The sequence below is a fragment of the Branchiostoma belcheri genome, unplaced genomic scaffold (genome assembly GCF_001625305.1).
Source record: "Branchiostoma belcheri isolate BF01 breed outbred unplaced genomic scaffold, Haploidv18h27 scaffold159, whole genome shotgun sequence".
Lineage (NCBI taxonomy): Eukaryota > Metazoa > Chordata > Leptocardii > Amphioxiformes > Branchiostomatidae > Branchiostoma > Branchiostoma belcheri.
Genome location: NW_017803035.1, coordinates 104,484 through 110,691, shown reverse-complemented (window position 1 = coordinate 110,691; position 6,208 = coordinate 104,484). Strand labels below are relative to the sequence as shown.

The following is a 6,208-nucleotide window of genomic DNA, read 5'->3' as shown; positions in this document are numbered from 1 at the left end:
ATATATATATATTCGCAGCTTGACCAGGGTTTGATGGGGAAAAATTCAGTGCAAAAGAGAAACTCCGATAAAAAGGCTAAAAACACGCTAAAAATACCCCCAAAACCCAAACCTCTGCTTGGAGAGTACCTTTCGGGGCCTTTGCAAAGCTTCAGATTAAATGTGTGGGTGTAGAAACGGCCATGCATCTGTAGTTCTGATTGTCTGCACTTAGCTTGTTTCTTCAGCGAGATGGAAACTTTCAGACGACATCAAAGTTTCAATTTGTCTTTAGATAAAAGGGATACATCTAAAGAGCAAGAAAAAAAGGACACAACAGGTTGGGTTTCAAGGGACTTAAGCCCGTATTTCAACATCCGTTGAAGTGTAACGCGTTGAAGTACTTTTATTGTTAACTAGTCTGGACAGCCCAATAAGGCCACAGCAAGTAATTTTTATGGATAACATCCGCGCGCGCATTTTGTTGCCTTCTGACAGTGGTCACCATGCCGAAAATAGGCCAAGATGTCTGTTGCCATGCCGGAAGGTGGATGGCAGATAACTATAGAGAGAGGAGACAAGACAAGGCTCTGATTTTATGTTTTGTTTCTTACTTTGATGCAGTGATATGTGATGCTGGCTGTGTATATGTGATGTTCCTGCTGAATCAAAACCATTTGTACAATGATTGAGTCAACATTTCAAAATGTAAGAACCTTGTTTTTTGCGGCCCGCCTTGTTTTTTTTCGCCCGCGCGCATTAGATTTGGAGTCTGCGGAAGACGTCATCCATAAAATTTATTTGCTGTGGCCAAAATAAATAAATCTAAGCAGTGGTGAAACGGACTCGTATACGTCTGCATGTATGTACACCGTACCAGCCGACTCAGCGAGTACCACTTTATCCACTATATCCTGGGCTCCTGGCAAAGATATTTTGTCCTCCATTCAAACAAGACGTTAAAGCTATTCTCCTGTCGAATTACAAGCTACACACGCTGCAATGGCAAAAGCCGTCTGTCCTGAGCCGAGACGAGACCAAACCTAGGCCATTTTCAGCTGCCCGAAGGAAGCAACTAAACCTGTTGGAAAGGAAGATTTCTACGAACAGGTTAGCTGAACTATGTTTGAATTTGATATTATTTACATATTTAACCCGATAATAGAAAACCAGTAAAACTCGCTTTAAAACTGGATACTGGTTGGTTACGCTAATAAGTTGTCTTTTTGCTTGTTATCGTTGTAGTCTTTTTTAAAGACTTGTATACATGGTCTGTATATATACAGTAGTTACTAGAAAAGTTCCGGACACCGTGCCGAAAGATATAACAGAATGTACAATATATAACGCTTTTTAGAGTAAAGTTAGAGTTAAGTTAAAGCTAGAGAAAATAGTCTGCAGGTAAATAGTAAGTACGCCATGAGATACATGTAAGGCCACAGCAAGTAAATTTTATGGATGACATCCTCCGCAGACTCCAAATCTAATGCGATAGGGAGAAAACAAAACAAGGCGGGCAAAAAAACAAGATTCCTACATTTTCAAACTTTGACACCAGAAATCTTGTTAAACATGAAATGATACTTGTATTGTGCTGGGTTTACTGTCAACTACTAGTATTACAACATCCATTGTCACTGAAAAATAAAAGTTTTCAATCATTGTACACAATGCTTTTGATTCAGTGGGAACATCACATCTAAGATTAAAAGGAATGATCAAAGTGCATCAAAGTAAAAAGACAATAAAAACAATAACTCAGAGCATTGTATTTTCTCCTCTCTTCATATTTATCGGTCATCTACATTCTGGTATGGCAACAGACACCTTTGCCCATTTTCGGCATGTGGACCACTGTCAGAGGACAACAAAATTTGTTGTTTTCTAAAATAAAGCGAAAATTAAAAAAAAAATCAATGCACGCGCTGATGTCATCCATAAAAATTACTTGCTGTGGCCTAAGTTAGACGACTTAGGTCTCCTGAAATGAATCAGAAAAACATGCCTATGGGCGCAGCTTGGATGATACACGACACATTTTTGTTAAATACAGAAGCAACAAGACTGGCAATGAAAACATACATTGCCATGGCGACGGTGGTTGCTGTTAGGGTTATTGTTTGCATGGCACTGCCATCATTTCATGATTTTTTTCTAGACAGATACAGTACACTCCTCCCCTGAGTGCATAGTGAACGAGCCCCGGGGTCACAGAAAGTAGGACCATCTGGGGCAGACAGGTCTTCAGGGTTCCAGGAATGCGGGCATAGATGTGGGTCAGAGAAATGCCTGTGGACATTCCGCATGCCTGTGGACAAAAATGCCTGTACAATTCCTAGAATTCTTATTATATCTATTTAGAAATAGTAGCAATGTCGCCTGTAGAGCAGAATTAGGTAGATGCTTGGTCCAAATGGGCACAACCTCACACTCCCTTCAAATGGATGCTCTCCTCTTACAGCAAAGCCTTCCAACAAATACCCGTAGACTAACTTTACTGCAACGTGTTAAACTTAAAGACATACCGGTATTAGATCACAATGGATACTCCTCTTTGTGGCATTCCGAATCAACATTGTGACCCTGAACATGTTGGGGGAAATGCTGAGAAGGACTCTGACTTACAGATATACACATGTCTTCTTCAGTTTACAAGTCTTTACAAGAGAGAAGTCAAACCCTTCAGACATAGTTTTAGACATAGCTATAATTTTAGACAAATACCTTTCATTTGTAGATTTTAGTTATTTTATATACTGCTCTTCTTTTATGTTTGTAACTGGCAATTAGCCTCCGGGGCCAGGGCATGAACAGGAATGTGAATCAGCATGTGTCTGCTCAGTTGTGAATGATCTGTTCAATTTCCACAATGTCGCAAGGGTTTCCTGGAATTTCACTTCGTAGGAAAGTGGTCCAGAATGTAGGACATACACTTGAAAGGCATGTGGGGAATCCTGGAATGTGGACCAGAATGTCAGAATGTAGGACATTTGAAAGGCATGTGGAGAATCCTGGAATGTGGACCAGAATGTCAGAATGTAGGACATACACTTGAAAGGCATGTGGGAAAGGAATGTGGGTATGATTGTAGGTATGTGAGGAAAGCAGACTGATTGTCGGCTGAAAAGAGAGATCACTTTGGCTTGGTTTGAGGCAGTCATCACAGGAAGGTACAGATTTGCGGCCTGAGTTCAGAGATTATAAGCCTGGTAACCAGTCTCAGCGGGTCAGCTTAGAGGTGTTTTCCGATCCCATCAGGGAAACACGGCGGTCTGTTTCACCACTACAAGGGCTAGTTTTCAGTTCTGTGTGGTTGTCCAAATGGGGACCTTCCACGTGCTTCTTACGGCCTGGCAATCCTTAGAAGGTAATACAACATCCAATGTATTTATGAATAAAAAGAGCCCTATAGGACACCTGTGTCGATCGTAAAAAGTAAAAATCTTCCTCTGTTGTTGGAACTGTGATAGATTTGTGTGATTTTAATTTTAGGTGAAACGTAAACTTGTCTGTTATAAAGGACTATTAAATGTACAGGAAATAATCTGCCATTGAGAATGATTACCCGTGGAATAATTGTCCTATAACAAAATTGATCTAGTCGAAGGATTTGGTTATGCTTACCTAACGTTAACAACCTATCAAGTTGAACGTCAATATCTGATGTCCACAAGAAATATTATATTAAACTACATATGAGACCTCACCTATCGAAAATGTACACAACCAATTCTGTAAAAATGTTCTTGGTGTATTTAGAAATAGTAAGCAATGTCGCCTGTAGAGCAGAATTAGGTAGACTTCCTTTAGATACAGATATTTGTATATAGATATACTAGTAGTTAAATTCTGGTTATGCTTGGTCCAAATGGACACAACCTCACACTCCCTTCAAACGGATGCTCTCTCTTACAGCAAAGCCTACAAATACCCGTAGACAAACTTTATTGCAACGTGTTAAAGACATACCGGTATTAGATCATAATGGATACTCCTCTTTGTGGCATTCTGATAACTCACATTGTGACCCTGAACATGTTGGGGAAATGCTGAGAAGGAGACTTACAGATATAACGTTACACATGTCTTCTACAGTTATAAAAGAGAAGTCAAACCCTTCAGACATAGTTTTAGACTTAGACGTAGCTATAATTTTAGACAACTACCTTTCATTATGTGGATTTTAGTTATTTTATATACTGTTCTTCAATGTTCTTTTATGTTTGTAACTGGCAATTAACCTCCGGGCATGAATTTGCAATAAACTTCTCAATTATTATAGGGAGAAAGATATAGTACCTCACCTGTTCAAATGCAGCAGAGTTGAAGACTGTCGATGATACGTAGGGGAAGATGTTCTACACTAATTCAGAAAACTCATTTACTGCTTACATCATTAACATCATGGGAGCTATAGCTATATGAGCTAGATAATGTTGCATGGGAGTGGACAGGGATGTAAATCAGCATGTGTTTGCTCAGTTGTGAATCTGTACAATTTCCATAATGTCCCAAGGGTTTCTTGGAAATTCACTACGTAGGAATGTGGGCATAGATGTGTGTCAGCAAAATCCCAGACATGCCTGTAGACATTCCATTCCTGTGGAAAAAAATGCCTGTGCAATTCCTAGAATTCTTGCAAACTGCACACAATACTGTACCATTAGGCTCCCCCCTGAGGCGTCGCCAACAAGTGACTTTCGATCAATCTGCTTTTGATGTACATATTCTACCTGGTAGGCAGCACATTTCTTTTTGCCAGAAACGCCCAATGGCAAGGTTTGACACGATTACACCAGACTGCAGGATCACAGCTAATATTTATGACTTCACCACTATTGTGGTGATGTCATATTGTTTTTGCTCACGTTTCTTTTTCTCCTCCTCCTGCCATTTCTTTAAATTGATTCAACTCCTTCATTCTTGGGCCAAATAACATGAACTTTGGCATGAAGGTAGAATGGGCAAATACCCCCAGGAGTCTTTTTTTTCATTTTTGTGATACAGGCTTTTAGAATGGTTTTATTTGAGCTTTTTGGTTGTGTTATAGAAAATGTACTATAGCAGTGTGTTACCACATTTGGGCATGAGTCATCAGAATGGAATGCAGAGAAGGCAACCAATAGGCATGCAGCTTTCCTCCATTCTCATTGCTGATTGGCTGTTCGGATTTGATTGCTTTAACTAAATTAACACCTGTACAAAGCCATGCCATAATTACAGTATGGACTTTAATCAAGTGTTTTGGTAGGTATGTCAAGCTTTCCTGCTCCAGCATTGGAATGTGGGGCATAAACGCTTCTTTTTATCTTGAAAATCAACAGTTTGCATTATGCAATTAACAGTTGTCACTTCCTACTATAGTTATATAAATGTAAAGAATTGTTTTCCGTTCGATTTCTCCTTCTTTCCCTGCCATGTCGTGAAATGTGGTGAAGTCATGCTGAATTTGCTCCAAAGCAAATGTCGGCCTTTCTAGTTGAGTGCTTAAATTTGGTAGGAGACGTTAGCTTATGATTGCATACACTTGACAGCAAAACGTTGAACTTTATACCAACACACAGTTGCACAGGGATCAAATTTTCAGCGACCACTGCTCAATTGCTCACGTCAAGTATCAATGAAGTCTCGTCTGAATAAGGTCACGTGTATGTGACCGTAAATCTCGCGAGATCACGTCTGTGAAGTGATTGGTCATTAATCATCCTGATGAAGGCGACAGTGGTCGCTGAGAATTCGATCCCTGTGTACATTTGTAATTGTGTGCTGGCATAAAGTTCAACGTTTTGCTATGATTACTGCCAACACAGATGAACTTTCATGATAATCTGCATAGATTTGACTTTTCCCAAACAGAAAATGTTCAGCTTCAGCAAACTGAAGAGACTTCTGGTTCTTCTTCTGGTTATGAAGGAAAGTGAAGCAGCCACGACGTGTACCATTACGTGTTCCTATGCCTCATGTGACTGCAGCGACAGAGGCCTCAGGAGTGTTCCACAAGATCTACCCTCAACTATCACATATCTTTGGTTACGGAGGAACGTCATCGTATCCTTGACGCAGTCTGACTTCTCAGGGTACACAGAATTAAAGAGTATTGATTTAGATGATAATAAAATAACCGACATTGAGAATGGCACATTCTCAACCCTCCCCCATCTTATCTGGTTGGGTCTGAAACATAATCAGTTAACTAATATTAAACTTGGTCCATTTTTAAATTCTACCC

General features: G+C 39.9%; 1 pseudogene; it reads left to right on the top strand.

Moving 5' to 3' along the window:
* Positions 1 to 5,838: 5,838 nt before the first annotated feature.
* The window catches only part of LOC109465818, a 1,298-nt pseudogene continuing 928 nt past the window's right edge, over positions 5,839 to 6,208 (top strand).